Source organism: Passer montanus, unplaced genomic scaffold (assembly GCF_014805655.1).
Source record: "Passer montanus isolate IOZ18808 unplaced genomic scaffold, ASM1480565v1 scaffold5, whole genome shotgun sequence".
NCBI classification, from domain to species: domain Eukaryota; kingdom Metazoa; phylum Chordata; class Aves; order Passeriformes; family Passeridae; genus Passer; species Passer montanus.
The window spans coordinates 3,485,065-3,505,532 of NW_024369929.1; the positions used below are offsets into that span (position 1 = coordinate 3,485,065).

At 40.3% G+C, this 20,468-nt stretch overlaps 1 protein-coding gene across 6 annotated transcripts in view; it reads right to left on the reverse strand.

The window, feature by feature from the left end:
- TJP1 (tight junction protein 1) overlaps window positions 1-20,468 on the reverse strand; it is a 157,578-nt gene that overhangs the window by 48,833 nt on the left and 88,277 nt on the right. The window lies entirely within an intron of this gene.

The window sequence follows — 20,468 nt, forward strand, 5'->3', positions numbered from 1 at the left end:
CATTATCCATGAAAGGCAGAAGGCTGACACTCAGGAATAAGGCAAAACAAACTGGAGTGCAAGACCCACACACAGCTACATCTCAAATGATCTCAGGTCAAGTTACTTCAGATGAAGAATACCACTCAACCACCCTGGAAACAGCATCAGCCAGCAGCTCAGCAAAGCTTACCAGCTCCTGATGGCCAAGGCGTGGGAAAACTCTGCTTGAGTTTGGGATCCTTGTCTGTTTTGCTTCTTTCCATTTTGCTTTCCAGCTGGCAGTGAAACCACATAAGATCACAAACTCCAGAGTGCTGGCAGTAGTGTTTCACAGATCACTACCCCAGGCCAGTACACCAGCAAAAGATAGCAAAATCACACAGAACAGAGAGGCTAAAAAGGCAAAGTGGCAAGCCACATTTCTCCCCTCAGCAAGGGATGCTGCCACAGAGAAGCACGGACAACTTGCAATTTGCTTTTGCTTTAAGTGGTTTCTCTGCCATACTGACCTAGGTCAGTATTATTAGGACCTAAAGATTCCTAATTTATAGTATAAATTTTAACATGTAATCCTCTCATTATTTACCTCAAATATGATTTTTTTGGTATCATTTCAAAACCAAGATCTTCAAGGAATTCATGTAATATTTCAATTGTTTAAATCTCAGGATGCAACTTGAAAAGCAATTATTTTACCACAATAAAAGCAGCTTAAGCAGCACACACTGCCCTCCTACTAGTTTCCATCCTCAAAAAAATCCCCTCCATCATACCTTGTGCAAGTGCTTTGTGGTCATTGTTACCTGTATCCCCACCAGTTCCTCTCAACTCCAACAACAGCAACTGCTCCAGTTTGGAAGGCAGACCTGGGAATGTAAAAGCTCAAACAACAGCCTCCCACCAAAGTAAAAGAAACCCTGAAGTGCACACAGCTGGGACCAGTGTCACAGCAACTGACACAGCCTGGAGCAGCAAATTCCAGTCACACACTACCTACCTGGTGGGACTGCTCTAAAACCACAGTGGTGATCAAATGGTGGTGCAGACTGCCCAGGAAGGCCCTGGAATATCATCCTTGGAGGTGCTAGAACTGATCTGGACAAGATTCTGGGCAGCCCTGTAGCTGACCCTCCTCTGAGTATGGGGCTAGACTAGATGATCTCCAGAGCTCTGCTGAGCTCTAGATGACCTGACCTCACTGTTCTGCAATTATTCTATAAATCAGATTTGGTGAGAATTTCCTTGAGCACAGACTTGGACTTGCTGATCCCTAGAGTCCCTTCCAACCTTAATTACTGTGTGATTCTATGTAAGTCACATTTCCAGCACATTTCTGAAACCAAATCAAATCATCCTACTGCAGACACAACCTCCATGTCTACTCCTATACACAGCTTGGCTTCAGTGTTTTATCTCTCATAAAGAACATCAGCTGGAGTTATTCCAGTTTGGTTTTTCCCTTAGGGGAGGAGAAGAGCACAGTATCAGTATCAAAGAAAGCAAAATAATACTGTATTAGCTTTATATAAGAAGCCTAAATAAATCATCTCTATCTGTGGCTTCTTATTTAAAAAGTACAAAGACAAAATGCACACAAGTAAAAGATATGCCCACCAAGAAATAACCAACATCAATGTAGACATCAGAGCAGCAATCAAAGCATTCAAGCACCCAAGATAGAATGCTTCTCACCTTGTTTTTAATCAAGAGAATCATAATCCAGTTACCAAGCACTGCACAATATAAATTTCAGATCATTAGACTCTGAAGATCTGTCAAATAAGAGCCTCAGGACAGGTAACAGTATCCCACTAAGACAGAGCTGGGCTCATTTTCCAAGATCACAGCTTGCAAGTATGAATAAATGTTTAAGAGGCCTGCATTACAATTCCTGTTACAGGTGCACAATAACAGCCTTGACATCTTCCATTGTGGCCCACAGAGGTTAACGTCTCTAAAATTTTGAGGGGGGGTGTGGGGTATTGCTTGTTGTGTTTTTGCTTTTTACAGTCAACACAGCCACAGCAAAACTATACATTCTCCAGGTAATTTACCAAATTCTCCTAAAAATAACAGCTGAAATGCAGGTGTTCTGACCACATGCACACACACTACATTTTGCCTCATGGAAGCAGTTGACAGCTATTTTTGTAGGAACAGGATTAGTGGGGTGGGAGTGTGTTTCCCTGGTATTTTACCCCTTGAATCTCAGTATGAAGAAATGTGTCACTGGGCAATAAGACTTTCACCCCTGCCCTGCCTGTGGGTATAGAATTTCTTCCTCTGAATCTCAACCAACCACCAAGTAAGAAATTTCAGGGAAAAGTGTCCTTCCCTACCCTAAACAACCACACACCCAGATGGCATCTTCCCACCTTCAACTTGGGTAACTGTCAGTTAAGAAATTCAATTTTAGCAGTCACATGGCTACTAGAGCATCTTCAGAACACAGTACAACTCTCAGCTCACATTAACTTCACACATCCAAAGAAAGCAAGTCTCAAATCAAGGATACAGAAAGACAGAAGTTCAAAAAGGAAGAGAGGGTAAATAACGTTAAGTCTTCCAGCTCCTTGAAAAATATTAACTTCTTGTGTTAGAAGTTGTTAGTGACTTTGGAGTAAGGACACAATGGCAACAAATAGTTTGGTTTAAAAAGCACAATACAGGGAACACAGCAGGGTTCTGTTCTACTTTCAAATGCAGTGCTTGTGCATTGAGAGGGGAAGAGAAACAAGTCCAGGAAGTCACTGGGAGAGAAGAGAATGAGAACCAGAGCAGCCATAGCCCCTTGGCATGGACATGAGACCTGGATTGGGAGGACAAGGTAACAAATGCCACCACAGCATTCAAAGGGCTTATTCACCTATCAGCAAGGTAAACATTCCTAAACCTTCTTATCAAGCAAGTGTGGAAAGCAGAAAATACCTCATTTTTCCTCAGCAAAGAGGACTATCCCCATTCTGTTAACATCTAGCTTCCATATTACTTCACCATGAAATGGATTTTCCTCTTTTTTTGTAAACACCTACCTTGAAGAAGTATCTGTTTGAGCAGACAATCCACTACACTTTGAGAGACAGTTGTGAAGTGTCAGTCTCTCCTTGCTTATATGCACATCAGTCTGTTCCAGGATTTTCCTGCTGAAAAAACTCTTTCTAAGCCTAACACATTAATGATTAGTAGGTGTTACAGAAAAAAAATAGCATGCTACAATTGTCCCTGCATTCAATCTCGAAACTGAGTAACATAGCTCTGACAGAACTCAAAACCAGGTAATAAGTTGAAGGTGGAGAAAGAAAAAAACACTAAGATGTATCAGTCAGTAAAACCAGCATTTAAATTCTGAACATGTAGTGCAGAAGAAGAGATGGGGGAAAAATTCCTTTGCTTTTTTAAGCTAAGCTGTTCCATTGCATTCAGCAGCCCACAGACCTGCAGATGAGCTCACACATCTCAAGGAGCATCTTCCTACAGCTCAATCAACATCTTAATTTTTATCAGCCCTTTATACCCTTTTTATTTAGTGTCTATGTAATATAAATTAAACTTCTCCACTGCTACTATGAAAAATCAAAGTGATTGTGAAGGTTCAGTTCCCAAACAGTGGTGCAAAGGGGTGAATGGGGTCTAAGAAAAAGCAACTCAGTTGTGTGAAGCAAGTGAAGAGGATCCTACACCACAACCGAGGCAAGGCACAGCAGGCAGGGGACTCTGAGCAGAGCCTGCTGTCAGAGCAAGACACCAGAGAACATCGAGTGTCTCGAGTGTCTCATTAAAACAGCACCTGGAGGCCACTACTCTGCAACACAAAGGGTTAAGGAGCAGCAACAGCCTAAAGCTTAAGGCTCCTTTCATTCTCAGCACAGAGGATCTCCTTTATTCACAAAGCTGCTCTGAAGTGAAACAAGGAATCAGCCTGGCAATGATGATGGCTTTCCTGGGATGGAAAAGGACCAGCCCAGAAGAGAAGCCAGCACAATAAAAACTTCTCAGGCTGGTTATCCAGTGGCTATGAATGTAGAAACACTGCCCATACAAGTGTCTGCAGACATTTTGATAATCCTCTCTGCTGCTTTCATGGGTAACACAATTACTTATTCACAGCCAGTTAAGAGTGGGATTTTTTTTTTCTCCTAATCCTGGCTATACCATTAGATATTTGCAAAATATGGCATTTCAGATATGATTTCGTTTCAGAGGGCAGAAGAAACCTCATTTTTACTAAAGACAAGCATGTTTTATAGAAAACACATTTTTCTAACTTCCAATTTATTAATATTTTCCTTTTTTTTTAAAGTGATCTATTCCCTTCTCTTGAGGAGCCAAGGAGACGAACAAGCACAAGAGGATATAAGCCCAGCTCCAGAAGAACCAGCAAGCAGGAAGAACCAGTAAGACACACCCAAGCTTTTTCCCCTTCCTTAAAAGGACACACAGCAGCAACAGAGGTGACCCTGCCACTCAAAACATCTCATTTCAATCGTAACTTCTCATCTTCTTAAAGAGCAGCAATGAAACCATCTCCATTGGGGAGCCAAGACTGAACATGAGGCACTAAACCAGCCCTGAGGTACTGCCCAGCACCATCAGCTGCTTTGTCCCCAATCCTCCTCCTCCCTATCCACCCCTGCCTTTCACTACACCAGCGGTTCACAACCAGACCTCTTCAGAAAAGCTGAATGCAAACCACTATATGCTGACTTCAGAAAAGCGCTTTTTAAAAACACCATGTTCTTGTTTCTTCAGGGTTGGATTTTCTCTTTTATAGACTGCATCCCTACCCCACTCCAAAGAGCTGAATTCCTATGAAGCCCAGGCTGAAGAATTACCCCAGACATTTCTGACTCCCTGAGTCATGAGCCAACCCAGTCTCCTTCCCTCCCCTCGCGAAGGGAGGGCAGAAGAGACATTGGTACAGTCACTGGGCAAAAATGACAGAGTAATTACTGCACAAGAGGCTTCTAACTGACCTCTGTAGGTATTCAGATTTACATAACCATCACACAGGTTCCCATCCCACCCTACAGACATTCAGGTAGGATTTTTTATTTCCTGTTTGCACATCAAAGTAGAGGAATGAAACAAGGGACTTCACTAACATGCTCAAGAGCAATAATTGTTGACCAGATCAGAACTTCCTAGCAGCAAGCTGCCTAATGCATACCATGCAAAACAGCACACTTCAAAAGCAATTCCTCTCATGAAAATCCATTTGGTAGACTTACAATTATTTCCACCATTGCAGATGAACTGACACTGAATTTCACATAAAACCTAGCATGCAAATCCAGAAATCTTATATTACCAAAAATTACAATCTTTCAGATTAAATAGCTTCCAGGCCTGCCTTTTCAGTTCCAACTTGACCTTCCACTTCCCCAATTCGGTTTTAAGGTGACAAAAAGCCCAATTAGACCTAAAAACACAGTCTCTTCAAAGGGGAAAATAGAGCCACACCCAGAAAGCCAAAGGTTGACTGTAAAAATGGTCACAAAGCAACTTTTGTATTTACATCAGCAATTAAAAATACACTCATTTCAGTGGAACAAACTGCCTCACCAACAGCTTTAACCACATGACACTAACTTCTATTCCCACAACTTCATGTGTATCAATGATACAAGATTACATTCTTGACCAAAACTGCATCATGTCCATTCATCACCACTCTGGAATGCACATTCCCAAGTATGCAAGAAAACTATGAGGGCAGAAATGACCAAAGCTATTTTAAAATATGCACTGGGCTTCTACAGAATTGCTTATTCTAGCTACCTCAAACCGTATTTAAAAATGGAGTTGGCAAACCCAAAGCCCTTGAACAAGAGCAAATTCCTCTTTTTTAAGGTTATTCTGACTATATTTCACATTAAAAACTGCAAGATGGAGAATCTGCAGAACTATAACCTGACATTCCAGTTTGCAACCTGAAAACACACTCAAGTTTACACAGCCTTTACCTCACCCCAGATTGCCCCAGCATTCCTTGTGCTACAGAAAGCAGCTCTACTGAACTTCAACATTCTGAATGCTATAACTCCTAAGAAAATAACAAAAAGGTTACAAACCAAGGGAAATAACTAGTGTAAACGTTTAAGTCTTGCCCCATCTGTTACCTTAAGTTTCACATTCTAGAGCAAGTTAAGACTTCAATTGACAAAAGAGAACAAATTCACCTCAAGAATGAAAAAGTTCAGGAAGAAGCAAGGAAAAAGGGTAACAGAAATCCCTCTGTAAATATTTGTTCACATTGCTGTGCATTAACTCCAATGTGTTCCACAACAAAAAAATTCAATGGCAGAAGGGCTTCCACACTCTTGCCCTATGTGAGTCAGCACCTTGAATCTTGAGGGAAGGTGCAATAAAACAATGTCATTTAATTTCACAGCTAAACAAATCCTTTCAAGAGCAGAACTTCACTTGTACCACATTCTTGCCCTTGGATGTTACCACCAGCACCACAATCATCAGGTGTATATTGGCATCTGCAAGTAAATTATACAAAAGGCCAATTTTGTGATAACATGGGCCTTGGATAAATCAGCAACATATTTTTAGGATTGCTTCATGACCTTTTTTTAAGGAACTGAGTTATTACAAGGCAATACAGGAAAAAACTGAAGTACTTAAAAGCTCTTTTCCTATTCCACCTCTGCTTTATACCTTGTGACTACACTAAGCTAAGGATTTTAGCTGCCCAGTCCTGACAAATTGAACACACCAAGGTTCCAGGAGCAGGTGCCAATTATCAGTTTGCATGCATTTATCAGACTGGTAACATTTTCCTGGACAGTGCATTGTCAGCTTAGCAGTCAGTGCTGTTTACCCTCGGAAGATCAAAGACAACACGTGCTGTACCATAACAACAGTGCAGATTATTGAGGCACATACCTAACAGACCTAAAGACTGAGACCAGTGGCAGTGACACTTCACACAAGTGCAAAGCTTCTGCTCTTCTCCCAAACGGGAGGGAAGGCTGCTAGTAAAGCATTAGGTACAGAACAGATTAAACATCATTATTGCAAATAACCTACAGCCCCACATACCTACACGATTGCATCTGTACAATTAAATGCAAACAGCAGTACTACTTTGAAATAATTTTCAGAAGCAGTATTTTATGTTTTCTTTATTTTTAGGATACAATACAAGCAATTTTTCAGTTTGGATTTTCTTTTGCTACTGGGTACACACTTTTTACATTATGAAATCTGAGCTTCTCATGTAAGCAAGTGATAAGTACAAAAACACAAAATTTTAGTATCTGGAGCTCGCACATCAAACTCAGCCTAAACAAGGCTAATAGAATGGTAAATCTAAACTGCAAAGCATTTTTACTTTTTAGGGGGTTCACACTTTACATTTTTTCCATAATATATTTTAGAGGCTCTTTTCCCTACCACCAAAAAAATTAGTCTACTCCAGTGCAAGTTAAAAGAACACTTAACCTAAACCATTTACACCAGTCCACAAAAAACATCATCCAACATCACGAAAAGTAAAGTTCTTATTTAAATGCATGTCTGTTACATTTATAAACTTGTTTTCAATATTCAGACGAGGAAGAAAAAAAGCTGCACACTCTACAAGCGCTCACTAACAAAATAAAAAACTGAGGTATCAGAGAAAGCTACAAATAAACCCCAAAAAAGACTGGCAGAAGTTTGACAGCTATCACGTACATCTGACAATGAAAATCTAGACACACTAGCACTGTAAATGATACCAAAAGCTTTCTGTTGGCAGGTTGAATGTAAGGAGAATAAAGAATAAAAAATAAATTCTGAAAATGCCATGACAAAGTTAAACTGCGGGTGGTCTCCTGTCTGTACAGGCCTGAAGAACTACCTTTACTCTCAACCCTAAGAACTTAATACAGAGACATCACAAATTATTTTCTATAGCAGTCAGTTTGGTACCTTTTAGAAAGGGAAACAGAAAAATGAATTATGTTCAAGTACATTGCTCTGATTCTGCACAGATAAGACACAGCAAGTGAAGAATCCCAAACTAATCACTACACCAAGACGTGTCCACAATGTAATAGTGGAACTCATGGCTTCAATTCAACTTTGAAATAAATCAACTATGCAGTAACTCAAGCAGAGCCAGACCTATGAGAAGCTGCACTCTCCCTCAGTCATCATCATTTCATCAAGATTAATCCCTGACTGCAAGCCAAGCTATGGTGAAGATGAGAAGCACGTAGAGTATTCCAGAAGAGGAACTCTGAACACAAAGACTAAAAATAAAAGTCTATACATAATTACTGAGAGATGTTACCCATCAAATCCACCTCTTAGCAAGTATTTCCCATCTGTGCTTAATGGGCAGATGTCTTTTTCATTTACTCAGCACATTTTTTGAAATGGAAAACTATGAATGACATTCTAGCTGTTTATCCAACCAGCTGGAGAAGAAATTGGGTAAGCACTTGGTTAACTGCTGAAAAGCCTGCATCATTGTGTGAATTACCTGTTTATCCCAGATTATAACTTTAGTTCATTCAACTATTGTCCCAAAAAACTAGCAAGTCACCTGTCACTGAGAAAGAGTTACTGGGGAAAAGAGCAACTGAGTAATCTACAAACCTGCAAATTCAGCAAGCGACAGTTTTTCCAAAGGAGCATTCCCCTAAATGAGTAAGAAACCAGAAGAGTTTCGCTTCAGGACACCAGACAAATCTGTTTGATGAGTCAGTTCAACAGAAAAACCTATCAGGAGACCTATCAGATTTCAGAGAAACCATTCAATCCAGAGGATTCTTTGGAAAAAAATTCTAAAGACTAAATAAGTGAGGATAAAATCAGTGAAAACCTTCATCAGAAAGGTGAGACATGAAAGAGTACTTCCAGCCAAGACAGCTGTAGTACAATTTTACCATTAAAGTGAGAACTGAACAGCAAACCAAAACTTACTGCCAGAATGTTTTCAAAGCCTGACTGAGAACAGTCACATCTCCACAGCCCTGCAACTTCTAATGATCTGCATGAAAAAATTAACTGCAGTGAAAAGACCTAAATCTGTACCTCTTGTATGAATGTATTGATTTAGTTGCATCTTTTCCACTCATTTTTGTAGGTTCACCTTCAGAAGTCACTTCTGAAATGTAATCCCCTCAAAGACACTGTAATGTTATCAACATGTGTAAGTTATGCATCCTTTTTGCCTCACTGTGCCATTTAAGTTGATCCAGATTAACACATGTTGAACTGAGCTGTGGAAAATGTTTTCTTCTATGAAAGGTGCAACCATGAAGTACATATGAAAATATATACAAAACCCAAATATTTTTGTCCTACCAATTACCACAAGAAGTACAGAGTTCATATCAAAAAAAAAAAAAAAAAAAAAAAAACCACTATGTAACTACACTGCTCAGTTAGTTTCCTGCTGTAAAATCATTACTCATTCTACTGTCTTCACTGCATTGTTATAGCAGGAAAAATACCTTACATTCTTTTACAACTTGAAATTTATGTTTCAGTGCATTGTCACTGTATGGTACGTGGTCAAAGAGCAAAGGCAATTTTAAGTACACCAGTGCTCATCCTTGCATACACAACTCTCCTACTTCAAGAGATTTTAGGCACAGGTTGTGCATATTCTGCAGTGACTGGAATTGCAGTACATAGGTGAATACATTCCTGATGTCACACTCCCCCAGAAGAGGAGACAATGATGCCATGCTGTACAACAGAAGCTCAGAATTATATCAAATGCTATATATGATACACACAGCATCAATCAGATGTACCTCTTTATTTTCCACCTCTCAGCAGAATAGAACAGAGATGCTTAGTTTTTTGATCCAAATGCACTGAACTCTAACAGGCTTAAAATCAGGCAACCAATAGAATATATTAAATGTACACATATTCCCTGGGAACAAAAATTAAATTGTGAATTGCTAAACTTGCCTTCATAGGTAATAGGCTATCATGCTTCTCATGCAGAGTCTTGATTCAGAAGTCTACCTACCCCAAACATCCAGCACCTTATTTTCAAAGACAATATGGATTCCCTGTGTTTTGTGGAAGAAATAAAAAAACAATTTATCCTTCTAACAGTCTCACCAGGCTACTGGATTTAAATACTTTATTCTTTTGAACTTATTTCTCCTCTTCTCATGATCTCTGCAATTCAGGCACTACCTGATCTAACAACTATTAATAAAAGTAAAGACAGTAAAACAAAAAATCAAGTCAGTTTAATTTCTATTCAGGTTCTAGTCCCGTGTCTTCATACCAAAGAAGGTACTGGCATAATCACTACGTGTGATGCCCATTAAGCATCAGACACTAAAAGGAAACATTTGTCAAATTCTTCTTATTCTTCACAGCAATTCAAGAAAAGACACTGGAGCTCAGACTATAGGATATATGCTACATTGCAGTGAACGACTTTGTACTGTACTCAAAGGACCATTGTTGTTTAATCCCTGCTCTGCCCAGTCACACACACACTTTCTTCTCCCTAATCCACCCACTCTTTAAAGCCACCGCATGAACTTTTCAAGGCTGCTTGTTTGCAGCAGCTCTGAATAAACCACACAAACCGCATCTCTCACACACGTGACTAGTTTTGAAGTGAAAATTAACACAAATACAATTTAAATGGAGACAAGTCAACACTTGGGCCCAGAGAACCGTGTGCGTAGTCAGCAGGGAAGAAGTGTTGTTATAGAAAATGGGGGCGAAAAGCACGGAATGAGAGCTGGCTTTGTTCACAGGCAGTAGCCTAAGTGCCTATCAGTCAGCAAAAGCATTTTTAAAACAGCTGCATCAAAGCTTTCTGCAAGTTAGTCAGCATGTGACAGGCCAGCACATTACAACAGTGCCACAGCAATCTCTGCATAATAGGAGTGCTCCGAGTGACCTGAAAGGTCAGTGTTTTCAAGCATTCCAGTAATCTGTAAATTGCCTTGGCTTATCACTTGGAAGCAACATAATTACATTGCTTGAAGGGCTAGGACAGTAAAGACAGATTTTAGGTATTATGTTTTGGTCAGCTACATACTAACCTCTACACTGTAAGCATATCCAAGAAACTCAGAATAATGTACACATTTTAAAAAGGAACATTAAACCATCAAAGTCTGCTCTTCTGATAGAGGGAAAACTATTGACAAAGTTTTGCAACCATCTATAATAACTTATCAAGTAGAAATATCACTGAAGGGGTTTTTTTTTAATTCTTAACAAGTGTTCCAAAATGTTTAAAGATACTGCCTATAAAACTAATTTTTAAATACAGCAAGACTGCAACTACTACTGAGTAAATTAAAAGGTCCTGTTCTGGAAGTTAAAAGGTGGAGCAAGCAAAATGCAATTTTCATAGTAAGGGTTTAGTTCCAGTTGAAAACCAGTACTTCCTACCAGAGAAGAGAAAAATTATTGTTGCCAGCTATAAACATCCCAAGCAATTTACTCATAGCCAAGCAAGGCAGTGGCCATTGACTTTAACAACAGATTTTTCTACAAAGAAAAAAGCAAAATTAGATCTACCAGTCCATCTACCTCACAAGATTAAAAATGTTGCCATTTAGTTGCCAACAGCTCGATCAGGCACAGTCAGAACTATTTCCACCCACTCTTAGATTTGTGTGGTGCCCCAGAGCACAGGACGCAGGCACCAGCCCCCCAAGGGTGCACAGGGGGATCTGTCCCGGCAGCCCCGGCTCCCCTCTCCCTGGCCAGGGCAGCCCCGGCTCCCCTCTCCCTGTCCAGGGCAGCCCCAGCTCCCCCCACCCTGGCCAGGGCAGCCCCGGCTCCCCTCTCCCTGGCCAGGGCAGCCCTTTTGTGCACACCACCAGCACCACCTGCTTCCACTGCCACCAAGCACGAACAAACACAGCGCTACTGCTTCACTAGAGGTGAATTCGAGCATTCACACAGGAGGGACAAAAATCAAATGGCAAGTAAAAAATTCTCAATTTTAGTTCCATCATAAAGAATAAAGAAAAAAGCTATGCAATATTTCTCCGAAATTGCTTGCTTTTGTTTAAAGTACTTTTAAGGCATGGTTGATTTTTTAAAGTGGAAATAATAAATGCAGTCAGAAGTTCAGGGTAGCGAAACACACACTGCAGAAACATCACATTTATGTTTAAAAGGCATCTCCTGCCTGTTTAAACTACAATGCTAGCACAGCTTCAAGTGCAGGACATAAATCTCACATTACTGTAAACCAAACTAAGTTTGCAGCCAGAAAGACAATACTAGTATTACCAAAATGCAACTGACTTAAAAGGTGCCCTCATCATGCAGGACAGAAAACAAAAATCCAACACCATTGGTCATTCTAAAGGAGAAACTATCGCAGTAACTCTCAACCACTGGCACCTTACTATTCCTTTCACACCTTCCCAAGACAGAGCCATTTACTGATTGCAAATAAACACAACCAGTAAGAAAACCTTTTATGTTAGCACTGGTATTCAAACAATTTAAACAACAGATCCCCTCATTTGAAACTCAGCACTTTCCAGGGCAGTTCTAGGGTGGATTTACCATTGAACTACCAACAATAAACAAACCACAATAAACTACATGAGCACTGGAAAAAATAACCCCAGAGTGCTTCTACAGCACTATCTGATTCAGATGAAACATGTTCTTTATTCAAGCCATCAACATGGTTACTGTAAACCTGTATACCTTTCTTGTATTTCCTAGCTAAATGTTCCCTGCTTTAGGAATATTAATCCAGCCTACATTTTCCATAGAGAACAAAACCCAATCAAACTGCAAGTGCATTTAGTTCTCTCATGAGATTACACTCCAGGAATTTCCATTCTTACATAGCTGGGTTATTAACAGAGAGGTTTATCCTGTGTGCAATGGCCAATCACTTTCCACAACTTAATTTCAAATCTGAAGGAAACACAAGTTCCTTTGTCAGAAAGCCATGCCTTTAAGCTTGGCTTTAAGATCTTAATACCCACTGAAAAAATGATTCCAGGAGTCCAGGTTTACAGGAAAAGCCAGTATCCCTTCACCTAACACTGTGCTGAGAAACCAATTCATGTGAAGGCATTCCTAGGCAAAGCAGCATTTTTTCCAAATAACATGTAGGAACAATGCTGGGTCAGGCAACATAAAAAAGTTTTTAAACAACCATCCTGTGATGAGAGGGTTAATATGATCTGGCCTTCTCCCAGACTCAGTTCTGGGGAAGCCAGTCATCCAAAATGAACATGAATTACGTATTTATTACAGTCTTGGAATTTGTTCAGATAAACAGTAATTGGCAGAGTTAGCCCCAGGTACTATCATGATTCCATGCAAATTACAGCTAACTAATTAATTGATATCACATTGTCAAGTAGCACCTCAAAGTTACTTCTAGAGCTTTACAGCTACAGTCGTTCCAATTGTCACTTTCTATTAAAACAAATAAATCTTTAAAGTACATAATTTACACCCATTATATTTTCAATGAAGATGAAAGCATCTGTGTATATACTATTTGTTTTGGTTTTTTAATTCTTTTTTTTTTTTACTTTAAAATATTTTTATACACCTTTTTACAGCAGCATGTGCCCAATCAGTCCTTTGCAAAGTCATGTCACCACTGCTGTAATTTAAGTAATAGAAAAACTTACATCATTGCTCAAATTTCACAATCTGTCCTGTTTCATTATGCTACTGCTTCTGGTTGTAATTTAAGGTTATTACTTCCTTTTAATTAACTTGAAAAATTGAGCAGTGTCTCTGCAGCCACAAGTTACTTCTTATTAATTTTTGTGTTATTGAATTCATGGTGAACATAACTAAGCCATTACTGCTGCTGCAGGAGCACCGTGGCTGTCTGAAGAAAGAGACCCAAGCAGGTTTGCAGGGAAGGGCACTGGGTGTTATTTCAGCCCAACCAACTCTCCTCCCAGAGCCGTGTCCAAACGCTTGACCATATGTTCTGAAGTGTATTAACAAGTCTCCAAGCACCTTGCTCATTCTATCTCCCATTTTTTTTTACTTTAAAATATTCTTATACACCTTTTTACAGCAGCATGTGCCCGATCAGTCCTTTGCAAAGTCATGTCACCACTGCTGTAATTTAAGTAATAGAAAAACTTACATCATTGCTCAAATTTCACAATCTGTCCTGTTTCATTATGCTACTGCTTCTGGTTGTAATTTAAGGTTATTACTTCCTTTTAATTAACTTGAAAAATTGAGCAGTGTCTCTGCAGCCACAAGTTACTTCTTATTAATTTTTGTGTTATTGAATTCATGGTGAACATAACTAAGCCATTACTGCTGCTGCAGGAGCACCGTGGCTGTCTGAAGAAAGAGACCCAAGCAGGTTTGCAGGGAAGGGCACTGGGTGTTATTTCAGCCCAACCAACTCTCCTCCCAGAGCCGTGTCCAAACGCTTGACCATATGTTCTGAAGTGTATTAACAAGTCTCCAAGCACCTTGCTCATTCTATCTCCCATCTGGATACATCCTAAGAAACAGTCACCAGCCCAGAGTGTAAATAGCTGGAACGGGTCCATTTAATATTTACAAGAAAATTTTTAAACTGGATACAGAGAAGGAGGCCATCTGTTAAAGTGATTGCTGACCCAGTGGGGCAGAGGGGAAGACACTGTTACTGGACCCCATTCAAACCAGGCAAGGAACTGCCCAAACAGTCCCAAAGGATCACAAGTTGAAAACTAATTACTGCCTTTTTAGGAGGGGTGGGGGAAGATTTCAGAATTAAGTTCCTAAGAAGAAGTCAAATGCAAAAGGCAAACGTGAGGAAGACAGAAGGCTGCTCTGCAGTGCAGTCCTTACTGGGAAAAGCCTTGGGAACTACAAATCAAACAAACTGCCGACTTTTGCTCAATTTCTATTTTCAGCATATCAGTACTTTGGATATGTGGGGGTGGGGAGACAAAAAGGCCATCAGAGCCATACCAAGTTCTGTTGTTGCTTCCTCTGCTATGGGAAGTTAACCATACACCTTCTGATGAGTTATGTGAGCCAAAAAGGTCACGTTTGCCTGCTTCTCCTAAGAATGAACTTCAATGCAGCACTCCCTACTACTGTCATCTTACTGAATTTAGGCTGCCCTCCCCCACAACAAAAGGGAAGAACATCTGTTTATAATGGATTAAGAAACAAGAATCCTATTAGAGATTACCAAATACTCTTGAGAAAATAAATACTTTTTTTAATGTACAGCCAATATTTAAATTTTTAGCACCAACAATACAGTTAATTTTTCCAAGTGTCTAAATAAATCCTGATGTGCAAACAGGAAGACTTCTAAAGAACTACTGAAGGTCCTACAGAGTCAGGAATAGTAAACATAAACCAAGTGCCCAGTCCTGCACACACTGGGGCAGTTCTCCAACCCTGCAGTAGCCCAGCTACATAGCCCAAAGAGTCCACAGAGCCAGGGGCTTAAGGGGCTGTCTCAGAGTACACCACAGCAGGAAAACCCCATGGGATAACCAAGCAGACTTGTCCCTGGACAAGCCACCACACTTGTGGCCTCAGCAGCACTTGTTACTCTGCAGCCTCCAAGGGATCCACGCTGGACCTTAAATATCCAGCTGAACGTGTCCCTCCATTTCCTCAGATCCTTCACTCAAGCACATCACAGCCCTGAAACAAGAGCACCCCTACTATTTATGACTGTACAGTGCATATTTGAATAATCTGTCCCTAAAATAGCATCATTATAAGACAAGACAGTGTTTTCATTTCAGGACTTTTTGGACTCAGCACAAATACACTGCACAGAATCATGGAATTCATTTTAAGACTTCCCTACGGCTGTTTGCTTAATCAGTACATTCAGTGGAGAAGTCATTAGTAATATATTTGCTTGAGAAAACACTGGGCATAGTTTGATATTAATTTCTTTTGTACTTATACCATGATAACACAGAAATACTTGTGGGGATATAAATGACAAATGTCTTTTTTAACCCATACCAAAAACAATAAAAGCATTTGTTTCAAATACTATCCCTTAACTCAAACTGACACTTCAAATTTGACAGTGATACAAACCAAATGTTGGGACTATTAATTTTGAAATGGACATGTACATGGCTTTACTCCCCCCACACTGTGACTAATCAGATTTTCCCCTGCCACTCCAGTGTGTACACAAGACATGGCCTTTCCACAAGGTACAGAGGACAGGAAAAGAAAACAGAAAGGAGGATCTTATTTCACACTGAAAGCTTGTTGGCAAAAAAATGGGTGAACACTTCAGTCCTTGGTGAGAACTTCAACTTTGATACAAAGCTTTCAGATGAGTGCTTTGACCTAAGATAGAAAATACTTTTGCATAGCATTCCAAGTAATAAACCCAACATATTTAGCACAGTTCAGAGCTTGAGTAGTCAAGCAGTTACAGTTCTGTTTCCAACTCAGTACCTTATGGCGTTAAAAACCAAGTATTTTCACAAGTACCCAGAAGGTTTTGACAACAATGGCACATTGCAGTGTGAACACAGACGTATATTCAAGCTCAATAACCACTCTCGACTTCCAGAACAAATTCAAAATACTATGTTTTGAGCTTTTTTAGCACAGACAGAAGCCCAGCACCTATTCTCACAGAACCTAAACAGTAGTACAATGCGCATCTCAGAATACCTATGATGTACAGTAACCCATTTCTAGAGGTTTTCCCTGACACAAAGATTAGCTAGCTGGTCACTGATAAGGTCTTACTGATTTTCCACTCTACAAAGGTGGAGCCAGTTGCCAGGCACCGTGAGATTTCAGCTCTGTTTACATTACAGTAATCTTTACACTGCACGTTGAACCAGAAGCAAACTCCAGCACACACTTCAAAATGACCTACGCAGTGTGGAGCTTGCAGCTCCTCTCACACTGCAGCCCAAGCCATCCTGGAAAATGCACCTCGAGAATCATCTGGTAGCTGAAATTGCTGACAGTCCTAACTTGAACAAAGAATTCAAGAAAATCCAAGCCTGAAATACAAGCTACTCATATGAATTAGTCTCTGAAAAATACCTACCAGTATTAGTATTTCCTAAGTTCCAAATACAACTTACAGAAACATGAGCAAAATTAAATGCAGTATTTTAAAGGCTCTTTTTTCCATATAGGAGGTAAATTCTTTGGTTAAACTGAATTCTCAGTTACTTTCCCTTATATGTTTTCTATATATTTATTTCTTTGTTGTTACAGCTGAAGAATATCACAAACAACAAAAGAAGAACTGATCTAACTTTACAGTGCTCCCATACAGACTTATATGGGAAAAATAAAATACTGCTCCAAACTTAGCTATCTCACAGACTCCATTAAAAACCACTTTAAAAACATTTGCACATATATTGCTCTACAAGAAACATATCCATTGGTGTTTCCAAGTAAGATTTGGGGTACAATACTAACCCCAATTTTGAAAACCACAGGCCATTGCCTCTAAAACAGAAAACCAAGGAGTCCTTGCAATCAGAATGTCTTGAACCATTAACACAGTCCTGTTCTCAGCTCCTGATTCAAGGGGTTGTTAACAGATACGTGCCTGGAGCTACAAGTTCAGTTAAAATAACCAAAATTAGTTACACGACTGAGGTGAAAGACATGTCTTGAACCATTAACACAGTCCTGCTCTCAGCTCCTGATTCAAGGGGTTGCCTGGAGCTACAAGTTCAGTTAAAATAACCAAAATTAGTTACACGACTGAGGTGAAAGACTGAAATACACTTCATGAACGTATTTAAAAATAGAAGGAAGTCTCAAGAACTCACGTTCAGCATTCAAAAAGGCTCAGGGATTCACTGAAGTTCTGTCCCCACATTTACAATTTAAAAGCTCTTCAGAGTGATTTTTTTTGTTTGGGTTTTTTTACCCATGTGGACTATATTTGAATCTCCAACTTAAAGGCAAAAGGAAAGTTTACATCCCATTGCCATGACCCTGACAGTCATTCCCATAGCATCCATTAGTACAGTTCAAAAAGACATCAGAAGAGATTAGGCCCCTTAAATTTTGCAGTGGCAGCCACAGGCAGATTAAATTTCCAGCAAGCCTTCCTTTCTCCACCATTTTCTATTGTATATTACCAACAGCAACAACAAGCACATAACACCTTAATAAAACCACATTCTTATACAGCACAGCAGGGGAAAAAGCCAAGTAATCAAAACTGAAAGGCAGTGAAACTGTTTGTGAAAGACTGTTGATAGTAGGGCATAACATAATCAATCACAGCAGCCAAGATTATCTCATGTACAAATAGGAATTATTCAGCTAATCAAAAATAATTTCTTTCTCTTTCTTTTTTCGGTTTTTTCCAGTCAAGTGTGCCACAGTAACTGTGGATATGGACACAGAGCTCAAAAGTATATCAAGCAAATGTTAAGAGAAAACCATTCACCATTTAATGCTTTACAACCCCAAAAATGAGAAACCAGATAGCACGTCCAAAGGGGTAACTAAAGGAAACAAGATCTAGAGTGTGAACACAGAAATCCCACAATATTCTAGTATTTCCAAAATACTTTTTAATCTTCTTGTCTATGACTATTAAAAGTACATGGAGAGAAGCCCAGGAACTAATGACTGAAATACAATTAACATTATTCATCGACTGAAAGCACCTCTGTTTTGACTCAAGTGCACTGTATGCATCAGATTATAGTCTTTAAAGACATTTCTGTGATCAAGATAAAAAGGTAATAAATAATTTTGATAAAAAGCTATCACAGATAAAGGATTTACTGACAACCACAGGACTTACAAAATGAGTTTTTTTCCTGAGAAAGGGATGCTATCTCAATTGCATGACTTCCATAAATCTGAAAGCATCCCAGTGAAGAGTTAAACCCCAGTGAGACTATATTTTGCAACAACATTCTTAAATTAACATACCTTTCAGTATAATTAGTTTGGCTGATACTGTATGCATGTATGCAAGCTCCAAGGGCCAATGTGATATGACCATGAGCAGGAAGAGTTTCAAATAACTGCTATGCCAAGATACAACTCCCAATTAACACAGTCTGTACACCAGTCCACAGCCAAAACAGATACACTTTCTGTACACTTCTGCAACTTTAAATACACTTCCGTATTTAAAAATAGAAAAACACTTCAAGACAGTACATGTATGTGTGGAAGGCAGTATTTATTCACAGCCTCACAAAATAGCTGTATTTTAAGAGAGCATTTTGAGCCAGAAATGAGAATTTTATACCCCGATTTTATAACAACAAAAAATCTGCAAAATTTAAGTTGATGCAATTTCTCACAATCCCTCACAAAGCAGAACTCTAACACAACATTTATCTTCAACTGCTATTTGTTGTTAATATAGATGCATTTGAAAAGGGCTAAAAAGTATGTTTTATCTATCTCCATAGCTAGGTGATAACAGAAATGTGAAATATTACCCAAAATAAGTTACTCTTCCAACAACAGACGTTTATTGTTGAAATGTGTTTGTCTATACGTTAAAATGTAACACAATACCTCCGGAAGCATACTTAAAACGAGGCATGAAACTCAGTAGTCAACATTAACTTGTAAATTTTTTAAATTTTTTTAATTCCACTCTGGAAGCTGAGGTTGCCTTGAACACACCTCTAGAAGTAAGACTCCGGAGCTGGTAAAATCGCCAGCTAACAGTATCTTACAGCTACAGTAAGTTTGTTACTTAGTATCTCAAGCGCCGAAGTTTTTCGGCACTAATACAGCAAGGTGTACATTTTACTTCAGCCTGCAGAATACCACTTGTGAGTAAGTGCATACCAGCAAGTGACATCAGACCGAAACCACGCAGTTTCACTCGAAAGCAAACTCCACCAAGCCGAGCTCCGGTAACGCCAGCTAGCACACACGACGGGAACTCGCCGCGCTGAAGCCGGAGCGACTACTCGGGCGCCACAAGCTAAAAATTACTTCGAAATTCAAATTCGAACTAGTTTCAAAGCAAACCTTTAATTTGACACGAAGGAGAAATAACCTGTTGAGCGTTCCTAACTCCACCTCTCAGCCCCGGGCCGCCCGGCGTTACTCACGGGGGAGGTCAGAGTACACACCCCGCGACGTGCACCTGCACCGGCAACACCTACGGGTCAGGTGGAGGACCGGCACAAGTTTCTGACGGATTACTGCCGCCCCAAAGCTGTTTACCGTATGTCAGCAACAATCATCCCCGACTGATTCAGCGGCCACAGGAAAAAATCCTGCAGTACTGGACTCTCCCGGTTGAACCTTTCCTAATTGCCACCCGGCTCCAGCCTGGAACAAAAGGGCACGGCGGGAGCGCGGGGGCTTCTCCCGGGGGCAGGGCCCGGCTGCCGCGGCCGTCCCGCCGCCGGGGCCCGCACGTCCAACAGGTGGGCGGCCAGGCGGGGAGCGGGGCAGCGGCCCGGGCAGGGGGGTGCGGGCCACCTGCGCGCCCCTCCCGGCGGGCAGGAGGCAAGCTCCGCGGGGAAGGCGGCCGGGAGGCTCCGGCCCGCCTCGCCCAGCTCCTCGGTCCGCGCCAGCCCGTG